Raw genomic sequence first — 26,511 nt, 5'->3', positions numbered from 1 at the left:
CACACACTTTAAATGTGGTTATATTAAAATTTCGTTTTCTGGAGAATGAAACTCCAAATTTCAGAAGGAAAGCAAAACTGAAATTCTCTGCCTCCAAGGCAGCTGGGACACAGCCATTAACACCCTCCCTGGGGGCCCTAAAGCTGAACATTTCCAAAAGCTGAAAAATGTGTGGCTTTCTTTTTTTTTTTTTTTTTTTTTGGGGGGGGGGTGTCATTCACACAATTAAGCAGTATTAAAAAGCTAGTAGGTATTAGGCCGAAAAATATTTTCAATAATAGAAGACTGGGACTGAAAAGGACAGCTGAGACCTTGCAGGGCAACAGGCACTTCCAGCTACAAAGCATTTTGTCTTCTGAGAGTTTTTCCTTTCTTTTTTTCTTGGCAAGCTCTGAAACACCACAGTATAATTTCATTCCTGTTAATGACTGTGCCATCCAAATACCCTGTGTATGGACCATACACCAGCACTTCATTCTTTTCTACATCTTAAGCAGAAGCAAAAAAGCAAAACACTGTGAAAGAGACTTTAATAAGCATAAAGCAAATTTATGTGCCCAATTCCCAGAGGCTGGTTGCTTAACCTTCAGTATGAGACTACAATAACTTTGAGCAGTCAAACAACTTTCCTCCCTGTGAAAGAAAGGAAATTCCCTCTAGCTTTGTCCCACCTGCTCTGCAGACCTGGTGGGGCTGGTGGTCCTGCTGGGGCAGCACCAGTAACGAGACAGAGCATGGCACCAGGAACAGGGCTCCCAGGCTTCCCTTCAGGAATTGTGGAAAATCTTTCCAGGCATCACTCTCCATCTGCATCCCGCCTCCACCAAGGCACTGAGAACAACATTTAGCCCCTCTTTTACAACATTCTGAGCTCAGAGACAAGGTGTGGTCTGTAAGAGCAAAGTGCACAGAGTCAAAAGGCATCCCAAATTGTAAATATGGAGAGATTTTAAATATAGAGACCTCAGTGGAGGGTTAAAACTGAGGGGGAGCAAAGCTTGCAAAGGCTCATGATGGATAGCAGTGAGCTGTTCAGAAGAAAATTAAGAAAACATTTTGAATTCCCTCCTAAAAGGGAACAAATAGGTCCAACACTCCATCAGAAAGGGATTTTTTGCATCTCTGAATGATAGTGCTTCGCTTTTATGGCCTGCGGCTGCTTGGGAAATTCAAAACTATTTCTCTGAAGAATTCACTTGGACAAGCTTTATGGCTTTGATCAGTTAACTATTTTTTAATGCTAATCCACCCCAGTGATATTTGTCCTCCTTTTCCCCATGTGCACAGAAGCACAGACAGAGACAAATACTACACAAAAGCAAACATTACCCAGATGAACAGTCAGGAACAATGGCATCCAGAGCCCATAACCAAACACCAACTCCATTCTGTTTTATTCCTTTCTGTTCTAGCAGTTCAATATCTTTTGGCCCAGTATGACCCACTAATGGAAATTTAGGAATCAAATTTTGGAGCCCAGCAGGTATAATGCTCATGCAGTGATTTGGCCACAACTATTCTCACTCAAAAAATGTAAATAATTTCCCCTAAAAGTTGGAATAAAACACATGGTTGAAAGGCCTTATTAGAAACATAACACAAACCCCAGCAAGGACCTCAAGTGCTGCCCCATCCTCCATATTAACAAATAAAGGTGCAGAAGTAGTGATTTGCTGACATCAATGAAGCAAAGATTAAAACAAGCCAAGAGAAGAACTGAAATTACCAGACATCCATCACCTCCCTGGAATTGCTAAGCTCCCCCACAATCTCAGGTGTAGAATCCAAGCGCCAGGCTAAGCAAAACCCCCTTTACAAGCTCAGCAAACAAATCTGTTCTCTTGTTTAGGGCACCAAAGTCTAAATGTGCACCCAGAACATGCTGGCTATCTAAGCCATTACTCAATTATCAGTCCTACTGGTTGCACCACTGTGATATCCCATGACATAAACAGCAAAAAAATGACACTACACCAAAAAAAAAACAACTCTGAATATGGGACAGTCCCTGCTCTGCAGCACCTTTGGTATTCAGGCTGCTATCTGAACTTTGCTTGCTGTCTTTAAGTAACAGATTCAGGCAGTATTTCCTGTGGCAGAGAATCACACAGGCTGATTATTCTCTGTGGAAAAGTGAAGAAATCCTGGAAGCAATTTTCTGTCTCAATTGTTCCCAGAGTGCAGGAACAATCTCTTAGCCCTCTTCCTATTTTCTGCTCAGTGCCATCCAGGCCCAGTGGGCAGAATCCATCACGAAGATGCCGCAGGTCTGGGTCCTGCAGACACTCACCCAGGTGAAACTTCACAAACAAGCAGCCCAACAGGCTTCAACCAGTGTCAGCCTTGACCTTGGCCACAAAGGTTTTAGGGGACAACGAATGAGACAGGGAGAATTGAAAGCACCTGGGAAATGTTCAGTCCTAGGCAGGACTGGGCTTATCTCAGCAGAGTAACACAAATGAAGGGTTTCTGATGCACACATCTTAACCTCGTTCTTTTGAAATTCACTCTCGGGCATGTGGTGTGATTCTTGGGGTGTCCTGTGCAGGGCCAGGACTTGGACCTGATGATCCTAATCCACCCTTCCAACTCAGAATATTCTACGGTTCTGTGATAATTTAAAAAAAATCAAGGAAGATCAGCTGTACTTGAGAATTGTACATCACAGGTAAAGCTCCTAAGAAGAAAGATCATTTTCTCAAACTATAAATTTCATTATCATGGAGGTGGGGGGGAAAAAGGACAGATATTTTCTGTGGGGATAAACCCCCACACTTCTAAGACAAAAATCTAAGAGCTGATGGCTTTCTACCATAGCCTGAAACCATTCCTGTGCAAAACCACTACAAGTCTGACCCACAAAATGGGGGAAGAACTGAGTACTACATACTAATCTGCACCTCTCTGCATATGCTGCAGCAGCAACTCCAAATATGAATTTTTCAACATTTTGGCAAGACGTACTATTCACCCAGGTACATGCCCACACTCAGAATTATTCAATCAGAACCTTATTTTCCACCCAAATGAATTTTGATATAAAATATTCAATTCGGCCTAATCAGTGTGGCTTAAACATCAGTCAAAATATTTTCTTGAATTGACTCCATCAGTGCCAGAGCACAAGAAAAACCTCTTTAAATAATCTGCCTCCAAAGGCAGGTACTGACTTTTTCAATTGTGTTATTATTTTTTTTTAAAAAGTAGCATTAAAAATATTGTTATTTTGCAGCTGCTGAGGGAGGGACAGAAAAGAACTGGGGGGCTGCTGCAGAATTGCACTGCCAGTCTTAGTATCACTTCATTTTCAAATGAGGAATTCGCTAGTAAACAACCTTTTCCTTGTACACAAACATTTTTAATTTCATGCCCTGCTAATCATACATCTGTTAAAGCTCCTTTTCCACCCATTCCACTAACGATAATAAAAGAAAAATCGTCGCACTAAAAATGTGGTTTGTCTGAAATGAAAATTGAGTAATAATCAACGCTCCTCTGTGGGATGAGGAAACGCAGCAGCAGTGGCCCGATGGAGGTGACAAAGACATGGTTTGAAAAGGGATGCATTCACACATGGCTTGCCAGCAGCCCTTGCTGCTGGCAGCCCCTCTGCACCCCTGTGTTTGTGTAGGAGCCCTTTGGGGACTGGTTCACCCAACAGCTTCTCTCAGGCTTGCTGGGGGTCCACACCAGGCACCACCACCAGCAAAGCCTCTCCTGCTGTCACCACCTCGCTCACCAGCACCTCCTTCCCCTCTGTTTTTTCCTCACCTCCTCTATCAGCAGGATACAAATGCTACAGCACTGCCCTCAGCTTCCCAATCTCCTTCCAGAGGTGAGACCCAGTGGGCCTCAGCACATCAGGCTTCAGAGGTGTGCAGCAGCTTTACCTGGGCCTTCCACACCCCAGAGCTCACCCATGTGCTGCTCAAAAGGGCACTTAAATATGTGACCACACCCCTGAAAACAACTCCTTATCATCATTAGTAACATTAGTGCAGGTGCTGAGGTTTTTATTTAACAGACATGCCCAGCTGAAATTCCAAGTCAATCAGGCCCCCAGAAACACCCACAATCAAAACCATCTGATTTGGCCTGATAATTTTTTTTTTTTTTTTTTTTTTTTTTTTTTTTTTTACAGTAAGATACCAGAATGAATTGTCCAGCAAATCTATGGATGCACCATTCCTGGAAGGGTTCAAGACCAGGCTGGACAGGGCTTGGAACAACCTGACCTAGTGGAAGGTGTCCCTGCCCATCACAGGGGAATTCAAACTAAAGGGTCTTCAAAGTTCCCTTCCAACCCAAAACTTTCCATGATTTTTTGATTCCAAGATTTACTGTCTTGCACTGCCTACACTCCTCTTTTCTGGACTGCTGACACACAGCTTTTGCCTTTTTAGACTCCTCCTATTCCCATAGCTGTGCTGGGCCAACTCCAACTCAGAAATATTGCACTTGTAAGACCTACGCAATGGTAACTGAGAGTTTTAACAAGCAGTGAGAATCCATCTGAAGCCTTAGGCAATGAGGCACAAAGACATTCTGGGCAGAGGTACATGACTCTGCTCCACCTGGGACTCCTCTCTGGCCTCCAGTCCTCACATTAGCATGCTGAGCCCTCTGCTCCTTCCAGAGGCTGTTTTCTAAAGCACCATTATCTACATAAGCTCTCCCTTGTCTTCACCAGAAGTGCAGTTGTTTGACTAATCGGCTTTAAGGAGACTTGTGAGTTAACTAATATCAATTAATTACTCCCATTTTGCAGATAAGCAAACAAAAGAATAAAAAAAAGCAAAGCATTCTGGTCTAAATTAATGGAAGGGAAATCAGAGCCCAGGTCACTCCTTGACCTGGGTCCAGAAAAATCAAAGACTCTGGGGAGAAGACCTTGGCATCCCCAGGCCCCTGCCTGCTGCTCAAGAAGCAGCACCAGCCCTGCCCTGCCCCACCAGTCCTTCAGCTCATAGAGGATGCACAGGCAGCCTCGAGATCTTTATTTTACTTGTGCTTTCATGCTAGAGCTGCAGGGATTAAAAATGCTACAGTACAAGCCGGCTTTTTATTACTCAAGAGACAGTTTTAGCCCAGCTGCCCAAATGCAGTTACCCCAGAGGCATCAGCACCACCCCACCATGCTCACAAGGGAGACATGATCCAAACCAGGCTGTACCTAAGATTAGGTGACCATGACCAGCAAGAACACAGGCACTGACACATCCCTTCTGTCCATAAACAAAAGCATTCAGCTCTGGATTCTTCTGACCTCTAATCAGAGTGCATTCAGTCAAACAACCCTGCCAGAATTAACAGGGAAAAGGGAGGGGAAAAGAATAAAAAAAGACTTTGTCGAGCAAAAGTACTCTTAGACACATTTGATGTAATAGTCATATGATTAACAAACTGTCATATCAAAGTTTTCTGCGAAGTAGGAACACTTTGACAGTTCATATTTTAAAAACTGACATTTTGATTCATTACTGTAAATAGCACTCTGTATTAAATATTGTGACAAGGCATACAGTGTATTTTTTGAGCTCTATAACATTTAGGAAGTACTGAATTTTTTTTAGCCCTTTTTTTTAAGCACGTATAATATCAAAGGCAGTTAAAGCAGAACTCCAAGAAAGCTTCTAGAGGAGAGAATCATGATTTCTGAAATAACCTACTTCTCTGCTGTCATCTCAAGCACTGTTGGGAACTTAGGCCCACAAGGATCTTAATGTACTGTTTGCATAATAAAATAAGGAATTGTTTCACAGAACAAAAGAGCTATAAGGAAAGTGGCTACATTAAATAATGTAAAATTACTCACTAGCAAATCATCCTGAAGCTGGCAAAGAGGGAGAGCACTAAAAGGTGCCGAATCACCACTCGGAATATCTGAGTGCCAGTTCATAACCCAAATGAACCCTGCAACATCCAAATGACTGCCCAGATGTGCATCTTGCTTATCCCGCCAGTCTTCAGCCATGTGTTTGGCCCCCTTCTGCAGCCCAGCCATGCCCATCCCAGACAGAGGCAGCACTCCCTCACTGCTGGGGTGGGCAGGAAGGGCTGTCCCATCGGAGCTACCCATCCAGGACATCATGGACAGGGGTCCACAGCAGGGATGCTGCGAGCCACCAGAGCCCACCAGCCTAGACAATTTAATCTCCTTACAGCTCCCTGATTATGGACCCCTTTCTCTGGATCACCAATACCAGGGCAAACAGGACTGGGACCAGAAACAATACTACCAATGTTCTGCATTTCCTGAAAAGCAAACCACTTGATGTCTGTTATTTTTGATTTCTCCAAAGATCTTGCTAGAGCAGCAGAGGAAAACCAGAGGCTGCCTAGCTGTTTGCAAGAAGCTCAGGTGTTATGCGGACTGCAGTCCAGTGCTTTGGAAAGAAAAATGGTTACCATTATCATTGCTTGCAGCCAGCTGCAAGTGGACCTCTGGGCTCCATCTCCTGACAGAATGGATATGCTGCCATAACCATCAGCCCAGAGCTTAGCCCAGGACATGATGAGGCTGTCACACACCCCAAAGATGGATCACAGCACCGCTTCAGCAGGGGCTTCATCCAGCCCAGCCTGCCACTCCCCAGGAGCAGCTACACACCCCTCACATGCTGGAAATCTTCTGGATGTGTCTGCATGCCAGCAAGTGTGGCAGTAGTAGTGGTCTAGCCAGACATCCAAAACATATTGGCACCGCTATAATTTGTCCATTCACCAATATGTTTTCCTAAAAACGCCCATATGCTTTTCCTGCAGCTCCCATATGCTTTTGCTAAGAGAAACAAAAACATTTTGTTAGTCGCGAGCGATTGATCGCCACACATTTCACAGAAGTCAAGTAGAAAAACAAAAACAACAACAAAAAAAAGCAGTCAGCTGCTTCCCCCTCCTTCTCCTCCTCCTCCTCTCTGTTCATGGAGGGAACTGTGAAGAGCAGGAAAAAATTCAGCCCACAGCAAAATACACACACCGCTCATTTTTTCTGCACTGCAAGATATTCTAGGAATTACAGGAGGAATCTTCATTAAAAACAAGCTATCAAGGATCTGGCAGCCAGTGGCATTCCAGACAGTAATTCAGCATCGGGCGCTCGGGTCCTCGCCGCAGGCAGCGCAGCCCACAGGAATCCACTGTGCGCTCCTGGAGATGCACTTTAAACAAGCCACAGGGTGGGAGGACAGGCTGGTAAAGAGGTTACAGCCCTTCCAACTCCCAGGACAAGCTCATGTGAGGCTTAGTCTATCTCTCTGTGTAGGTATAAAGCCCCCTGTCACACTTCCCAGGGAAGTGCTGCCTTGCACACAAAGCCCGCAGCGAGGGGAGCGGGCAGGCTCGGTCCAGCTGGGAGCAGGCACGTGGGTGTACAAGTATGTGTGTGTCAAGGCTGGAGCATGTGGGAACCATAGCTGTGTAGTTAAAGACTCATTAAGAGACAGCAGACCCAGGGCCAACGTTCAAAGAGGAGCAAGGCAAAACATTTCTCTGGAGAAAGATTAGCGTGTGTTCTTCTTTACACAAATAAAATTAAAGAGAGACTCATAATATAGACAAATCAATTAACTTCTGAAAAGCCAAGGGCACTGCATGCAAGAGCAGACAAGAGGGGAAAAGCTTTGTTACAGGGCCACCAAAGCAGTGCATAGGCTTTCTTCCCCAGAAAAGAAATTCAGCTATTGCTGCATGCAGTTCTGATGTCAGTCCCAGCTGCATCATGCTCATTGTTACAGGGACACAGCTGCTTCCTTCCCAACACGGCCATGCACACACCTATACATCACTATAACCTTATGAACCAAGGGCTGGGGATCATCTTTGCAGAGACTGTGGAAAATACCTGAGGGCAGAGGTCAAAAGACAACAGGAGTGCTTAAATCAACAGTTACAGCCTAAAAAGAAAGAGTTTGAAGTTGACTTTCTGTACAGGATACCCTCAATAGCACACAGCTTTCTATCACAATAAAACTTTCTGTGATGCAGTCCCATGTTCTATGGTTCTCCCACAAATTTAACCAGGAATGCTCTTTGCAAAGCTAGTGTTTTCTTGCAATGATCTAATCTCACACTAAACCTAATGGGAGACCAGATGCAACAGGTCAAGAGCCCAATTTTTCACAGAAATGAAGCTGAAAACCCAGTCAAGAGAAGAGAAATCAATCTCTTGCACAGGACACAGAGTAAAAAACCAATTTGTCAGACACAGCTTGCTTCACAAAACATATTTTGTGATATGTTTTTGTCTTGAGAGGAGTTGTAAGCACTTGAAAATCTGACTTCGCCACTCACAAATGCATTGATGTTGTTGCTCAAGTGCTGACTAGAAAGCAAAACTAATACTGTCTCATTTAGTTAACATAAGGACATCTTAAGTTAATTTAACAATGGGCTCCTTCCTAGATTTCATATTTATAGCAGCCCACTGGGATGGTTTATTAAACCTAGCCAAGAAAGCTACCACAGAAAGAGTGAGAAGCTAGCAGAAGAGCTACCATTAATCTTCCATAGCCCAGCAACTGGGAAGATCAGGCCTTGAACTAGATTCTGTGCTCTTGCTATTAATCTCCTGTCCTCTACTTATTAATCCCTGGTCTGTCTTTGTCTGTCAACATTTATTAATGGCCCCAACTGTTTGCAGTAAACAGGATACTAAAATCTCATCTCTACCTAGACATAATTTACCCACAAAAAAAAAAAAAACCCAAAAAAGCACAAAAATTAGACTCAAGAAGAGGATAAAGGCAGAAAGTAGGGACATACATTGTGTATCAAAAGAGAAGAATGAGAGCACAATTAAATTCACTGACACAACAGAGTGAACATTCACTGTTCCTGATTTGGGACCATCTCATGCTCCTAAAGTCAGGTAACATCACAGCAAACAAAGAAGCTCCACTGGTCACAACCACCAGGGGAGTTGGTCACTCATTCTCCTCTTCTCAGCAGGGCTGCACAAGCTGCTTTCTTCCCCCCATTGCCATGACTTTGCAGCACCTCCAGCACCCTTCTGTCTCCTGGGGTGGCACAGCTGAGAGAGGCTTGAGGACAGACCCACTGCCCTGACACTGGTCCTGCCCTGCAATCTTACCCTTCCTGCAATCACACCATTCTATCATGGGATGGGCACAAAGGACAGTTTGTGTCCTACACATAATCCAGCAAGGGACTCCTACAATATTTTGGGGTGGTTCATCGTGGTGATCCTCAAGTCACAGCTAAATATCTCCAGTGAATATGACAGAAGTGGCAATTCTGAAGAATGAATTCATTTGCTCCTCACATTAATTTCTATTTGTCCACTGAAACACAGATTCAGCTAACAATAAAGCCAACCCTCCATCACCAGCTGCAGAGAACATCCACAGCCTGCAGAAAGCCACGTCATGGATGGGGAATGAGTTCAGGTCCACAAGCAGGAAAGCTTTGTTCAAAAATGAAGTGAAAGCAACACAACCCACAGGACCAAGCAATTGCTCCCATGCAACACTCCCAGTCTGCAGGAGGGCCTGCATGTTTGCTAATTCCAAACTTGGACCCAGAAACAGTAAAACCACCTCAAGCCTCCTGGGCAGGCTGGCATCCCACCACCCCAGGCTTTGGAGAAATGCCCATCAGCTGCTGAAGGACCAAAAATGGTGCTGAGGTCTTCCCACTGTCCCTTAACTCAGCAGCTGGCAAAAGCCCTGGGAGCTGATCCATTCCTCACCTGGAAGCAAGGCAGCCCTGTCAGGCACCCAGTCAGACGTACAGACAGGCTCTTCCAAGGAACCTCTGTGGGTGCAAACAGAAAGGTCAGAATCAATGTTTTGCTCACCGTAAAAGCAGAAAGTAAATCAAGCTGGCTGTAATGCCTCGCCAAGAAAACAGCCCCAAAAGGGCACCTAAGGCCAGCTGCCCTCCTGTACAGAGCAGACCATAGCCTTTTTTCCTCCCCTCTGACACAAGTCATGTGTCAGTCTGTCCCTGTGTTGACCCATATAGGGGTTTTTTCACTCGCTGGCAGCACAGATTACATCTGAGCAAGTGTTGGGGTAGCTGAGGTTTATTTGGAAGAGAAGCTACTTGTTTTAAATCACTGCAGAGCTGGTGAAAGGCACTGACGTAAGGGCTGCAGGTAACAAAGTCTCTTTCAAAGCCTGACCAGACGCCCTTCTGCCTCTCATGCTTAAAGGGCCTCTTCTTCCCAAGCCTCAGCCACTGCTCAAGGCCAAGCCTGAGTCACTCCCACAGCACTGGCTTGGCCATGTGAGCATCAAGGAGCACCAGAGCAGAGATGGGAAGCATTAAACACACAGCCATTGTGAGAAAAGAGTCAGGGTGAGACAGTCCAAACCCTACCTCCACCTTTGGCCCTGGTTTCCTTTCTGGGTGCCTCCAAAGACACCCAATTAAAGAGAAAACACAGTTTTTTCAAGTTACCACAAGCTTCTCTCAACCAGCAGTCTTTAATACTTCCAGCTTATTGATATCTGAGCTTACTCTGATGTTTTCTATTTCCTTTAATCTCAGTCCTGGAGAAGCAACTAGCAAGTTTAAAAAGTACAAGTGACAACTAGCAAAAGGTCCACCTCAGCACACCCCTGGTCTCCCAGCCCACCATGCTCCTGGTGACACCAGGTGACCCCCAGCTCCTCCTAACTGTATCCTCACCCCTATTTTCCTGAAATCAGCCCAGGATCAAAAGTCATTAAAGAGAAGGAGATCCACTTCTAGCCAGTTGCATATATTATTTTTTAATGAACCCAGGCTAAAACTCATTAGCCCCACCATCAGCTGTCTTGCTCAGGAGAACCAGGTCTGGCAGGGCAGCAGCTTTGCCTTCCTGGTGTGTGGTGAAGGAAGGGCAGCAGAATTTCAGCAGTTGCTTCAGATCCTCACCGAAGTGCAAAAAGCAGAGAAAAATTTGCTGAGAACCTGCCCACACAGACACTGGATATTCTTTTCATATTTGCCATGACAAAAAATTCACGTTAACATTTTTGCAAGCGCTGTAAGCCTGTATCAAGTATCAGCAAAGAGGCAGACAGGTGTCCTGACCACAGAGGAGACAGCATATGCAAACAGTTTGGAATTTATTACTATTATTTTTTAAAGGGAGAAGCAAATCCCAGAGATTTTTCTGTGCATGATACATTTTCTGCTCCCTGTTTGATGTTGCTTTCAGACTTCAGACTTCAAATAGCTAACACTAACCTATGTCTCAAGCCTGCTTTAAAGTGATGGCCCTTATGTGACCAGAAATGAATGCATGGTGAATCACTTATGCCACACACAGTGGGGGTGATGAGCAGTGGTCCATGTCTCCTGACTGCTGCATGGACACGGGTAAGCTGGGGGAAAGGGGATCCCAGCTCTCTGTCCATCAGAGCCAGATAACTCAGCACAGAGCCTTTGCATTTTTGGAGCTGAGAGCACAAGCTCCAGGTCAACAACCCCACCACAAGTCAGAGAGAACCACCCAAGCACTGGCATCTTCTGCAAAATGCGGAGAGAGATACATAATCTGCATAGGCTGCACTTCCACCCTCTCTTGCCTGCCTCTAGGAGATGCTTAAGAGAAGCTGCATTTTAATCAGTAGCCCCAGCCAAGGGAATCTGATCTTGACAGTAAGTGAAAGGGAGCAACCCAAAGTTACAGACTTCAGGCTGTGCGGGTCCCAGCTCTTCGCTTCTCTGCGGACATTACTGCTTCCAGAAATTAAATCAAAACCCCACTTAACTTCACAGAGGTTGCAATTTGCATCTAAAGTACTGCCTAAGCCTCAGCTGTAATAAACAAATACAGCTCCACTGAAATCCAAGAGTCATTCTGAGTTTGTCTGGTTACAGATCTACAGACCCATAAACATTACAGCTCATCCAACCTCCAGCTAAGTATCTTCTAATAGAAGACCATTATCCTTGTCAGATGGATTGGGATAACTTGTTTAAAGCACTCTTGAATAGTCATTAGGATTGTTAGGTTTTGGTGGTTATATTTTAAGAATAAACCCCATCAGCTATTAAACACTGGAACAAAGCATGTTAACAGTCCACAAACAGAGCTGGAGTGGAAATATAATAACTATGGTTTGGGATTTTCATTGGGAAATTGGTGAAATAGAGAGAAGAAAGAAAATACAAAACCTAAACTGAGCTGCGCATATACACTGAGAAATCAACCACATTATTTGACAGCTAATGAATGAAAAAGAAACACAGGGAAGAAGGAAGCAAAATCATGGAATTCTGTCCTCCTTCTGCGCCTCATTAATATTTTGGGTATAGTGCATAGACAAGATGTCAGGCAAGGAAATACAGATACATTTTGGTGGCTGTCACTGTCCCTAATAGCTGACCTCAGGGTGGACACCACTCCATGGAGTCTTCCTCACCTCCTGGTAATAAACCATCCCAGTGGCAAACCTGAAGCAAAATCATGGAATTCTGTCCTCCTTCTGCGCCTCATTAATATTTTGGGTATAGTGCATAGACAAGATGTCAGGCAAGGAAATACAGATACAGTTTGGTGGCTGTCACTGTCCCTAATAGCTGACCTCAGGGTGGACACCACTCCATGGAGTCTTCCTCACCTTCTGCCATCCCAGTGGCAAACCCATGCTGGCCGTGCTCCCCAGGAGCAGAGCAGCACTCCTGACCAGTTTTACGGATCTCTGCCCAGGGATGAACACCACTACACTCATGCCATGGGCACAACATTGTCTTCTTTAAACCATCTCACCAAATGAACCAGGTCCCTCCAGCAAAAGGCCACTCCACCTGCTGTAACCAATCTCCTGTTCAGATTGCTGCTTTGCCACAGACCTGCTGATAAAGGAGAATTCTGTTTTGTTTGGTTTTTTTTTTTTTACTTCTCCTGACCAAATTATATTGCCAGAAATCAAGTAACAGCCAAGCCTAATACAGGGAGAAATGGAGGAGTCTTGCTTCAAGTTTTACAGAAAATACACAAGCATCCCATCCCTGCCATGGCATTCAGGTGCCAATTATGAAAGGTCATCAACACCTCACGACAAAGAAGTCCCTTTTAGCAGCATCTCAGCCTGTGAGCCTTCTAAAGGGACAGCCCTGACCAGGACAACTCTGTGTCAGCCAGGTAGAGGAGCAACGGGGAACATTTGAGCCATTTCCTCATCTGACTTTCATTTATTCATTTATCACTCAGGCCAGGGAAATACTCTGATCCATACATATCCAGAGTCAGATCTGAAGCCAGTGTGCCGGGCAAGGCAATGGCACTGCCAGGTCCTGTGACAAGAGAGCAACAAGGACATTGTGGTGCCAGCCCCTGTCTCGTAGCCTTTGGGCTGTAGGGTGGCAGCAGATGGAGACCACACATCTCAGCTGCTCCTCTGGGCTGGCACGTCACCACACTTGCAGGTACAGCTGTCACACCCACACAGGTGCCTGCACTGACCACAGCTCTCTCCTGGCTCAAAAGGGAAAGGGCAAGGAGTAACACAGACACTCCACGCACACCCACCATCACTGTGTGCACAGGGGGGCTGGGAGACAGGCTTATTTAGAGCTTCACAAAGTGCACTCCATCGTCATTCCCTCCTTCTCTTCCAGTCCTAGATGCAGCCTTAAAAATCCATAGCTCCAGACAGCTAGCCCACACACTGCTATTCCAGCTCAGCAGGGAGAGGATGAACTCAATTTTGCCAGTCAAACTGGAAGGAATTAAAAAAAAAAAATTCAGTAGTAGTATTTTGCTAAAATCCAAGAAACACGCCCCCATCAAATCAAAGACAAAACAGAAGAAATTATATGGAGAAACAGTCCTTGCTATTGCTTCCATGGCAAGAGTTGCAACCAAAGCTTGGGTAGCTCAGGGGCAGGAGAGCCATCACAGTCTGCCAGTGTCATGCAGCATGACACTGTACCACTGTACCTCCTCTACCAAAGCGCCACTGAACCCTGACAGCAGCTCATCTTGGAGAGGTTGTTTGGACATGCTGCTCACGGCTCCCCAGCCCTGTCTGCTGAGCTGGATCTGCAGAGGCAAACATCTGGGACAACCACACATGCTCCTCTTGCACTACAAATCAATAGCTACAAGCACACAGAAAGTGGCTGCCAGCCCCTCACCCAAGCCCCTGCCACACACAGTGGGCAGGTTTGCTCCCTGCTTGACAAGGACCTTCCTTCCACCAGCCAATGTTGGAGCTTCCCAGAGAGACCAAAGAGAAAGTCAGGCATAGCTCAAATAAGCACCTGGATCTACAAACAACAGATTAAATTCTCAAGCTACAAAACTATGTTTTAGCAAAAGTGCAATTGAACTCCATGTACTTGTTACATTTCTAAATATACTCTGGTTGTCAAGACAACAAAGAGACTGATGGATCTCTAAAGTGTACTGTATCCATTTAATTGTCAGCATTTCAAACTGACTCAAGGAGGGAAAAAAAACTGCTGCGTGATAAGTCTAATTGTCATGGTTACCACTGGCTAACCCCATAATAAAAATATATATATTCTGGCTAAATGTGCCAAGCCATGTGAGCAGCAGATGGGAGACATTCTCATTACTGCAACAGCCTCCACTGGAAAACTAAACTTGAGGAAAGATGCGAGAGACTTTACAGAGATCTCAGACACAACAGACACCGTGGGCTGCATCTTCCCAGTCGTTTGGCAGCAGTTCCTCAGGCTTTTCCTCTGTGCTTATCTTCCCCAAGCGTGTTGGGACAACCCAAAGGGCTGGGGCTGCCTCACTTGTGAACATTCTGGTTTGGGGATCTCATCCCTCGCCGGAGAAAGCCTGATATGTGAGTTGCTACTCCTTAAAAGCCTCTGACAACATCTGATGTGCAAACCTGGGCTTTGCCCTCCCACCTTCACCCCCTTGCACTCCCCTCTCCTGATGGCAATACCCAAGCCCACAGGAATGGCTGTGCCAGGAGGCTGCTTCAGCCTGGATCTTCTGCTCCCACACTGTTAACAGCTAAACCAAGGACTATGGCTTGGGGATGAGAAAACAAGTGGAAAGAAACAGGCCACTACTGCAAATACACCAGCCTGAGTTGGGAAGTGTCAACAACCCCCAGCCAGCCTGTGCAACCCACCTGATAAGTGTGATCCAGCAGTGTGAGGGGCTCCACTATTCACATGAGGTCCCTCCTGAAAGGGATGCTTTCCAAAAAGAACCCTTAAACATTTATTTTTGACATGGATCACCTTCAAAATAACATCTGAGTGATCTACCTAGATATACAATGATTGTGGTTTTCCTACACTGATCAGAACTCCTTCCATACACTCAGTATTCACTTTTCTTTCATTAAACCAAAGTTAAAGCTGCAGGAGAAAGGCATCAGTGTCATCCAGGTATGAGAACCAATGGAAAACAATTTACATTCACATGGTGAGCACTGACTTAAGATTTGGACTCAATGAACCTTATGGGTCCTTTCCAAAACGAAATATTCTGGGATTCTGTGATTTCAACGAAAGGGGAAGTTTCCAATTAGTCTGAAGCTTACCCAACATTTTTGACAGAAGACATCTCAAAGTTGAATCATCCTTAAAATCTCCCCCAAACTGTTGCACTCCTTCATACAGATAAAAACTCTGCTTCTCTGCTGTCAGACACCTTCAGGGAAACCATAAGGTGTTGCCTAAAACCATCTCCCAGAGAACCACAAAGTAAAATCTGGTTGGAAAACACTGCTTAAGAGAAACGCCACTTTCCAGGCGCCTCAAGCAACACATCTGAGTTCGTGATATTTTCCCTGGAGCTTGCCCCTGCTCATTACCAAGATGAACAATTTCTGAATTCCAAATATGAGATTCTCAGTGATGTAAAATGAACTTTCATGCCTACCAATACAGTCAGAGTGTGGTTCACCTCTTGTGCTGCTTCACAGAGTGGTCTGTGCCTGAAGGTGGGCAGTTAATGTCAAAACAGAAGTAGCACAGAAGAGTCATCTCTGGGGCTTGTGTGAGAATTATTTCAAATAGCACTTAAATTAGGAGATTAAAACGAGTCTTGGGCACAAAGAAGCCTATGGTCTAATGTAAGTCAAAGGGACCTAGAGACAACTGGTTTTTTACAAGTATTTGGGTGCACCCAAGCCAATGCAGCATCAGCATTTTGTCCTCAGATACTTTCAAAACTAAGCACTATCCATAAGGAGCTTCAAAGAGATTATATTCCTGAAAGCTGCATCCAGATCTTAACTGAGCTGAAATCCCAAACAACCAAAAGCTTAAAATCATGCTTGTATTTCAACACCATGCAGGTGCGGAAACCTAAGTTTGGTTTTCCTGTTACTGTAAGTGCTCGCCTAAGGCACCATGCTTTTACAGTTATGGCTTTGGGACAACTGTTACATTCTGTACCAATAAAATATGTGCTCTCTGGAGCAAACTCCCCAGGATGACTCCTTGCTTTGGCACAAATGGACTCATTTGCTTTAGATAAAAGGATGTTCCCTTGCATCGTTTTAATTTGATTTTTTTTTTTGTAAGATAGAGAAACAGTTAATTTTGCTAAATGAGTTCTCTGTTGCCATGACTTCACTGCAGACAAACACAAAGCCATCAAGCTCCTTTTCCTTGGGCACTGTTTTTTTAAACAGGTATTTGATCATCTTGATTCTCTTGCTTCTTTTCTCAACATCTGGATTCCCAGCAATATCCTGCAGTCAGACAGACACATAATGGCTACAGCTACGCAGTAAATTACAGAGATATTCCTGCACATACCCTTACCCTCACAATCCACTTCTTCCAGCTGTGCCAATGCACCCTCTGTGACTCCACAAGCAGGGCAGCACTGCCTGCAACAGCAGGCAGCAAATCTCTCCAAATGAAACCCTAAATTTATGGGATTAGACCCTGAAAATCGTAATTCCCATGCTCCCACCAAGGGCCAGCCAGCAGGTGCCTACTCACCATCAAGCCACGCTGTTGCCCAAAATTTTGTCCCAGTCCAAAACCAGAATGCTTAAGTCCTTCCCAGAGCCTCAGTTTCCCCAGTAGATGAGAAAGGCTGCACATGCATCATCTGCCTCCATGGGGTATTGTGACACTGGCTGGGTTAATATTCATGGAGTACACTGGGGATTAAGAGTATTACAGACTTTACTGAGGGAGAGAGCTTTTTCTTTTTTAATGTTTGCATTGAACAGACAGACTAAGCAGAAACAGCATTTGTAGCCTACAGCCATTATCCTAGTAAATGGCTTATTACAGCATGCAGCCTACCAGCTCACCTCCAACCAGTCTCGCTTAAACGCATGTAGGTGGAAGTGCTGCTCATTCCAAAGAACTTTCTTTTTCACTGTCTCTGTCTGATGGAGACTCTGGATAGCTGCGCTCACAAGACAGGGCTTAGGATATAAATATTTCAGTACAAGCTTGTTGTTCAGTACCTATTTACGGCAATCACAGAACAATTAATTACCTCCCATCTACGACTAATTCCCGTCTCTCCCAAAAAGGGGGGTGAGTTTTGTCCCAAGACTTTCAATTTCCTGATGAGTCACAGCAGACACACTACAATAAGCTCAATACTTCAATCAGACTGTTTCTTATCCAGATATATTCAATACATTACTAAGATGTGGAGTGTGCTATTTTAAGGGCTGATTTCAGGCATTGTATGCATAATGCTTTCTCATCTGAACACACGCCTTCTCCTGGATGAGACAGATGAACGTCCTCCACCACCATCCCTTCTGCCCCCACCAAATCCTATAGGTAAATAAACACTGCAAAAGCAGAAAGTAAAGAACTGCACATTTAGTGCACTGATTTCTGTAACACGCAGCCCTCTCTCCCACTTTGCTAGTTCATTCCCTGCCCTTTGGCAAGAAAATAACTTGTGTGACAGCAGCATCTGACAAGAAGAAAACATTCACAGACTGTACAGGTTGCAACAAGTCCAAAGCGTCTTGCTTTCTTCATTCTAGGGCCAAGAATCACATATTTCTTGTTCTGCCCCAAGGAGCAACTCTGCATCCCTGTACGAATCCTCAGTTGTCCCCAGTTCCCACGCCACCCACTCACAAGCTCCAAGGCTCCATCAGGCAGGCAGGAGAATGCCCAGCCTCTAGCAGCACAGGTTATGGGGATCAGCAGGTGCCCTGTGGTCCTCATTATTTACTCAATTTAACAGACTCAGATATAATTTATTGTGTCAATTGGGCAATTGTTCCCAGCTGGGTCATTTGAGCCTACAACAGGTTGCACTCCGCCTCAGCCTGACCACAGCCAGCTGAGGAAACTGCCTCAAAGCAGGCTGTGAAGAGCAGAGCCATGGTCACACCTCCCTGGATCATGTGCATGCCGAGGTTCTCGCAAGCAATGCAGTTAAAAGCTCCCAGACACCAATAGCTGCCTAAAAAATGTGTGGCAATGATGACAAATAGGTTAAAGAACATAATGTTTGCATGACAGACTGGGTATGGGTGACAGACATATGTGCTGCTGTGCCATTAGGGACATCAGCTGCTCTACGAGCAGCCCCAGCACAGACACCACCTCAGGACTACCCCTGTGCTAATTGCTAACAGCAGTTTTTCCCCTGGCACAACTGGGCTGTGCAAGCAGTTTCTGCACAAACAGCAGCAGTGCCAGTTTCTGCCAAGCCCATGCTAATTGCAAGTGATTCCAGCTCAAATGCTCTTAAGTCAGAAAGTGTTTAGGCAATGTGTAACCAAGGTGTCACTTTTGTCTCACCAGCTCTCCTGTGGTGAATGAACCTACCATCAGCTATGAAGATCTGTCACAGCTTCTTCTCTTTTTTCCTCCTTGGAAAAACTCTCTCATAAATTCTTATTTTACGCCAACAAAAGTGCAAAACGTTTTTGACCCTTGCAATGCCCCCAGCCTGTTGGTGTAACTGAACTGTCACAGCAGCACACAGAATGTGGTCACCAGGATTTCATTCAAGGCAGCAGATCCTCCAAGGCCCAGCAGCTCCTCAGGTGCTACTTTAAAAAAGTTTCAATGTCTCCTCATTTATGTCAAAACCTGAGAGCACCTTAACGATGTTCAAACAGTTACACAAACTGTGAAAATGAAAAGGGTGAATGGGGAAGGATCATTTCATCTGCCCAACCCTAGCTTGGAAAGACCAAGAAGAGATAGACTGAGCTGTGTTTTAAAACACAGTAAATATCCTCTTGAGTAGGCTCAGCTAGGTCACTTTAGCTAAGGTGAGAATATTCACCTATATTTTATGGATTTCCATTAAATACACTGTTATCTCAGTCTGGGTGCTTATTGAACAGGCACCAGGCTCCACGAGATCTACAATGACATTCACTTTGAGCTGCAGGTGACAGGGCAACACAACCATAAATACACACGGGACCCCAGCTGGAATCTCAGCATCTCTTCCCTCCATTTTTTGAGTACCGTGGAAAAACTTCTTGAGGAAGTTTGTACTGGGACATCCAGTTCTAACCAGAACAGGAACATCTGCTACACTGTGCAGTTTTCCTCTCCTGTAGATGGCAACCAGCTCCCTTGGAGAAAGCATCAGGCAGGAGCAGAGACCACAAGCTGGTGGCCTTGGCCATGCTGCAGAAGGTGCCTGTGGAGTCACTGCCCTAAGACTAGTGCCAGTAACTTTCCTAAAATTAGTGTTATGAATAAAGAGAAAATATAGGACCATCAAAAAAAAATCACCTCAACTTAAAAGGGATCATAAATTATCTTTTTTGTTTCTTTTGGATAACAATGCTAGTGTCATATGGGTCTGCAGCCTAAAGAGACAACTGAGGACAAACAAGCTCATTTGAGATTCTTAAAACATACAAGACCAGGATTCTCCCATGCAAGGCAAGTCCACGTGTCCTCCTGAAAAGCCATTTGGAAAGTTTCTAAATGCAGTAGGAGAAAAATAATCCTGCTTGGTCCATGCCTGTTTCTCCCTCTTCTCCCATTAGCGCATGGGGAGAAGGTTGGCTTAGAGCAATACAACATTTCAATTTGAATATGAATCACTCCTCTGGTGAGAAAACAAAACAGAAGCCCATTTCATGTGAGGCTTATCTGAAGATATAATGAAAATCAACACATATAACAGGAGCAATTGAAATAAAACATGGTGAAAATACTGCCTCAGACAAACAAACAACAACATATTCCATTCTGGAAGATCCCAAAGTGTTTTACGAACTCATAGAGCCAGGAATAATTTCATCTGCCACTGAAACATGGCTGTTTCTGAATGGGCACTCAGCACCACGCTTTAATTCATGATGGGGGGAAGAATGTCATCAAGCAGGAACTGTGAGAGAGCTCAGGACAGCATGATCTTCAGTGGGAACTGCACCATTCTTCTGGGAAGTGGAAGCTGGGTTTAATTTCAATTTTTACAATTCAGTGTGCCACCATGTGGGGCAAGCACCTGAACACACACAAGATGTTGTACTTAAAAACGAAGTGACTGGATGTATAAAGATGGAAATCCAACTCATGTATGCTGGTATTTTCCAACTTCTGATTCAAAAGCAAGAAAACAGCAGATAGGTAGATGTTTAAAATTTCTGAACCTGCCTGGGGATTACAAATTAATTTCTTATCATCCCACAAAGCTGAAGGGTCAGGATTTCCTCCCCCTGGTTCAGCTCAGATGAAGTTAAGGTAAAATGCTTCTCCTCTCCCCAGCTGCCCTCCAGCAGGCAGAGAAATATCCAACACTCTCAGGAACAGGCTGGAAGCACAGCATTACCGTTCACCACTGCTAAGGAATGTCAGTCTTGCACTTCAGCTGTACTGAAACACTGACAGAATCTCCAATTTCACCCTCTCTCCTTTGCTCCTTGGCTCTTCCCATCCACCTGCAGGGACTGTGGCTCACCTCACTGACAGCTACAGAGCTGGCCAACAGAGAACTGCTCCAAACTGAGGCCTTTCTTGTGCTATTAAACATCAACAAACAAGAAGAGAAATCCTTCAAGGGCAGGGGATCTGAGCAAGTGATATGCATATTTCCAAAGCTAAATGTTTACTTCTCCTCCTGGCAGCATCTGGAAGCTTGCAGACTATTTATCTGCACCTTAGAAACGGCTATTTAGTCCTGCAAATACATCAACAATTCACCTTGACTCAAAAGAATGGCTTGCTGAGCTCTGAGGAAACAATGAAAAAAATCATCTTTTTCTTACTTTTCTGCCAAATGTCTGTTAAAGCTTTTCTGAAAGGTGTTTACTTAATCTTTTCCCACATTACATTATATATACAGTCACTATTCCAGAAAGAAAACAAAACAAAACTTGGTGCACAAACGCAAACAAATCTGGTTTTGGCCAGATCTGCCTAAACCAAAAGCCTGCTTCCTCTTCTACTGGCTCAGGAGCAGAGACCCAAAGCCAGATAGTTCCTAAGATTTCTGAGAGGCTGACTTTTGGATACGCTTGTTTGAGTATGTCTTCAGTACCTTGGGACTGCATGACAATTCAAGAGAAAATGCCCTTAAAATGAGCATAGATTTGAAAAGCAATTTGAAAAACTACTACCAAGCCATTTTTCTCTGTAGCAGTGACACCTCTCCAACCATACAATCATATTCTTGCCAGCTGGGAGACTTGTCCTCATCTTGATTTAAGCAGACCTAATTAATTTCGGTTTTGTTGAGGAGGGGAAAAAAAAATCTACAACTCAATAAACAAGAAAGGAAAATTATAATGAGCTTAACATGTCATACAGGTTAAGGGAATTGCCAGGAGATTCAGGTAAAAAAAATTCATCACTGATTCATCAAACGAGTCATTGAGATGTCTTAAGAACATGCTATTAAGAGAAGTCACTCTTCCTCCCCACCTTTTATTATTAGCTACTGCTGGAAGTGATCTTTTCTGCAAATCTCAAGACCATTTTGAAGTGCTGGAGATTTTAGGAAGTAAAAAGTAGTTCTCAAAATGAATTAAACTGCTTCAAAAATCTTCTATTAAAGGTTGTATTGTGTATCTTTCTCACCACTGGGTATTTCAGATGAACTACCCACTACAAGGAAAAAAAAAAAGCAAGCAGCCACTGTGCAGTTCTATTTGAGGGTCCAGGTTGGATGGGGCAGGTCTAAAGGACAATCTGGTCTAGAGGAAAGTGGCCCTGTCCAGGGAAGGGCTGGAAGATGGTCTTTAAGGTTCCTTCAAACCCAAACCATTCTATGAGAATCCCAAATTTGGTGATACAGGTGCTTTTGAAAACTTGTAGAAACTGAGCAAGAGAGAAGTTACTGAAACAAGGGAAAGAAAGGGTGTCCAGTGCCACTGGAGAAAGCCACTTCCAAAACCCCAGGAGAACCAAGGATCCCCTTGTGTCAGCTCTGCCACAGCCTCGAGAAGGGCTCTGTCAGGGAGCTGGCACTGCCTGCAGCCAGCAGCCTCCAGAATCTGCTCCGCCTGGCAGGAGAGGAGGAGGTGAGACTGCTGGCAGGAGCAGGCGGAGCAGCAGGGCTGGTGGAGATCGTAAATGGAGGAGTGTTGTAAAACACGGAGGTGAGCGCGGGCTGACGCTCACCTTCACAGCTCCCCCCAGAAAAGCACGGCTCTCTGTCAGACTCTCACAGCTTTGAAACACGTCCAGATTCCGCTGGATCAATCCAGGAACCTCATTCCTATGCATGTTTGTTCTCACACGCAAACACTGCGAGGTTTTAACCACACACATTTTGCACAAGTCCCCCAGGCCCAAACTTTCAGGTTAATCAGGAAACTTGGTCTTAAATGGGATTGTAAACCAAAGGAAAGTGATTACAGATAAAGGCAACAAACACGAAGAACTGCAGGGCAGTTTGGGTGAGAAGGGAGCTTTAAAGCACTCCAACACTGAGGTACTCCAAAAAGAGGACCTTTTCTTAAAACAGGACTTACTTAAAAGGATTGCACCAACGGATCTTCCAAAACTGATTTAATCACATAAAAATATGGGCTGGGCTCCCTCCATTTAATACCACTCCCTGAGTGGAAAGTTCTCATCAAAGCTATAACATATTCAGTTCCAGTAGAACAATTAGGTGACATCAGGTAGGCAGTTGTGACTCTCAGAAATAAATGACCTCGCTATTTACCACTATGTGCTATGCCTTTAAAAGTTTCCAAAAGTAATGGTCTGCTTCTGTGCGTACTGGAATATTCAAGAGCATTTCATATTGTTTCTCATATCAAGAAAAGAGCAATTAGATCAATAATGAAACAGGAGAGCTCCCTTTTACTTTCTGCGGTTTGCAAAGAGGTTCATGTTTCTGTGTGAGCACAGCTCTTGTTTTAGTGATGTGAAAGTGTGTGGTTTGTGCGATACCCAGTTTCTTCTAATATTCGAGTTTCTGTTGTTACCTACCTACAATTTACAGTAAAGGATCTTTTATTCTCACACCTCTCAATCTCAAAATTAGATCAATTTTCCCAACAAGATTTTATTACCCATGCAAACCTTTAACAAATACTGGAAAACCTGCTGACAACACACTCCTCGTTAATACAGCATGAAACCACCCAAGACATCACTACAAAGTCTACCTGTGCATGTGTCTATCTATACACACACGAGGCAGCAAACACAAACCTTGCTTTGGGCAAAAGGAATATTCTTCTGCTTGGAAAAGCAACTGGAATTCCACTGAAATTCATGCGACAGGCCCAAGACACCACATGCAGTGGGTAAAGATTATTAAGCAACACTTGAACCACTGTGTATACATCACTATTGTGCTATTTGTTGTGATTAGATTGCTACTATTTTTAAAAGATTTCAAAATATTTAAAATTTGTTCCCACCTCTGAAAAGCACAAATATAATTCTAGCAAAAATTTCTGAAGAACCCTCCAAATGGGAAGGACACTGCAATTACTGGGGATGGGTAATCTACTGTCTCTAGCATCAAACCAAACTAAGCCATTTATAGCATTTTGGCCCTCTCCACAACAGACAAGAGCACTGACATTTTAGCCAGAAATGTTAATTTCCAGATAGTTGTTTCTGGCCATGTGCTTTGCTCCACAATCCTTGACTGTGCTCTCCCTGTGGCTCTCAAAGAAATGCATCTTTGTCAAATATACTGAAGGTACTAAAGAGAAAATTCTCCTGCTGCTACACCACAAACATCAATTCAACAACAGAAATCTAAAACCAACTAGAATACTGAATATTTCTGAAGAAGCAAAGTAAACCACCAGCAGCAATGTTTTAAACCCTGTGTTGATCTGGTCAGCTCTGTAGTGTGAACATATTAAATCACACACTAAAGAGTCTCCACTTCTCAGTGATGCCTCATTCTGCATCTCCCTGGACCAGCCTCGTAGTTTGCATACAAATATTGTTAATGGTCATAAAATCATCATGCCCTATCTGGCATTAATTTAATAATGATGGCATTACACTGCACTACCCAGTCACCCAGCTGCCTTGACTTAGATTAATTCAAGCAAGACAGGACACAAACATTCAAACTCCTTGATGCATCTTGCACCCACCCAGGGAGGGCTTGGCTTTCAGCCAGACTGCATAAATCCCAGTGGGATTAGTCAATTTTCAAGAGACTCCTTTATGGGATAAATAAGGAGGTCAAGTGCTGAGATCTATAAGAAAGGACAGGACGGGTGTATATAATCCCCCACAAGACACATCCCTCCAACCCTTTACAGTCAGCAACAGGGATGACTAAATGCACACAGCAGAAACCACTTTAACCAAGGCCATGGAAATGAAACTGGCAAATGTACTATTTTTCATGTTATCTTAACATGAAATAAATTTATCTGATTAGATCACCAAACATGCCAAAAAAGACATGTTTGGAAAAGATGAACAGAGAGGACCACGAGACTACTGCTCACCTGGTTCTAGCTGAAGCAGAACTGTTGAAACTTTTAAGTCTCCCTGCAGACAGCCCTGATGCTCTTGGGAAATACCAGCAGCTAAGTCTGGACTATCACAAGACTCTTTAGGACATCCTTCTTAACTATTTGGGCAATGCTCAATAAAACTAAGGTACAACACACTCTGCTGTAAAAGTGGCCCAAGCTAGGTGTTGCCACTGTGGGCAGCTGCAGGTCAGAAAGTGCTGTTCAGCCAAAATGTTTAAAGTAAGGGTGAATAAGCCAAAAACATTCTAAATCACGGTCACAATTGAACATGGTGACCATGGAGCTCAAGCACACCACATTTCAAAGGCACTTGGTTTTCCTCCTGCTCTGTCTTCACACAGGAGACCTGACTGCATCCTGCATCCCTCCAGCCTCAGGTATTTCTCACATTTGGATGACATTGTGGGATCTGTCTTTGGAATACAGGTAAACCCGGACTTGACACAGCAAACAGACCATGGGAACAGCTTTGTTTATTTTAACATGAACTCTTGACACACCTCAGGAGAGCCATCAGCTGCCCTACCCTTCACTAAAACACCAGAAAGGAGCTCAAGCTGCTGCTACAGCTAAACCCAGTGCTGGGAATGTATCCAAACATCTCTCTGGAAACTAGCGTGATAATAAAACTTCTGCTGAAGTCACACGGCTCTCAGGCAGCTCGAGATGGGCTATCAGGAAGTGGGACCCATCTCAAACCAACCACAAGCTCCTCGCCAACAGATTCCCATCAGCAGAACAGTACCAGTCATTGCCCTCACCTGGGCACTTGGCCATGAGAAAATGTTGGAAAAGCCTCTTCTGTTTTCCTCCTCCCTCGGACAAGTTCACGAATCACCACCACTGGAGATTAACTGCCTTCCCTCATCGACAACCTGAGTAGGATTTGGACCTGACAAGATTTCTCCTCATCCTCCAGACCAGCTTGTGCACCGTCTCCCCATCGAACGCTAACAGAGTTTATCACTGGTTCTGAGTGACCTTGGCACAAACAGTAATTCTTGTCTCTCTAAGCAAGAATTTGGGAAAGCAGCTTTATTGGACAGGTATGTCTGGCTGAGATTTGTGATCAGATGCAATGCACGGCACAGTGTGTGACCTGGAGAGATATTACCATCAGCTAACAGCAGCACAGATTTCTTTCTTCCCTGTCCCTCATTAGCCTCAGAAGCCGGCCTTGCCAGCAGCAGTCATGCAAGCTGAGACAACAAAGCACATTAATGATGGGCCCCATCATGTTCCATATTAATTACTGTAGCTAGTAGTAAACTGTTGGTTATAAATCATATTTTGATAACCTGCCCTTTCTTTGACAAGCGAGCTCCAATGTTTAATGTTGCACTTAATCCTCAGATAATACCCCAGGAGTCCTCACTGTGCCCAGCAACAAATCAAAGCAACCTTCAAAAGGCTGGCACGGGTCCCCTTTTCCTACACACCCCAACCTGAAACTATCCCATTGCATCAACTTTGTTATAGGTCAGCTCTAAAGGCTGAGTTGCCAAAACCAGCAGCACACTCAGCTCTCAAGTGTCCACAGGGCTGTCCCAGCACTTCTCTGGGCTGGCAAAAGCCATGTACATGTTACACACATATCCCAGCCTTCCAGAAATACGGCACTGTCAGTGCTCTGCAGGGTAAAATAGCAGGGCAGTAATCCTCAGAATATCCCCACATTCAG

At 44.4% G+C, this 26,511-nt stretch overlaps 1 protein-coding gene across 8 annotated transcripts in view; it reads right to left on the bottom strand.

Moving 5' to 3' along the window:
• LOC120504263 (LIM domain containing preferred translocation partner in lipoma) overlaps positions 1 to 26,511 on the bottom strand; it is a 336,133-nt gene that overhangs the window by 231,122 nt on the left and 78,500 nt on the right. For 3 of the 8 annotated variants that reach the window (XM_039713605.1, XM_039713606.1, XM_039713607.1), the window contains one exon: positions 9,710 to 9,774. The exons of 3 other annotated variants lie outside the window; for them this stretch is intronic. The gene's annotated coding sequence lies outside the window, so the exon portion shown is untranslated. Of the gene's footprint in view, positions 1 to 3,771; positions 5,152 to 7,776; positions 7,797 to 9,709; positions 9,775 to 26,511 lie in introns of those variants that run through there. 2 more of the 8 variants (XM_039713613.1, XM_039713612.1) reach the window with 2 other exon arrangements.

The sequence above is a fragment of the Passer montanus genome, unplaced genomic scaffold, assembly GCF_014805655.1.
Source record: "Passer montanus isolate IOZ18808 unplaced genomic scaffold, ASM1480565v1 scaffold29, whole genome shotgun sequence".
Lineage (NCBI taxonomy): Eukaryota > Metazoa > Chordata > Aves > Passeriformes > Passeridae > Passer > Passer montanus.
The sequence above is the reverse complement of the archived record's forward strand: the minus strand, read 5'-3'. Positions and strand labels throughout refer to the sequence as shown.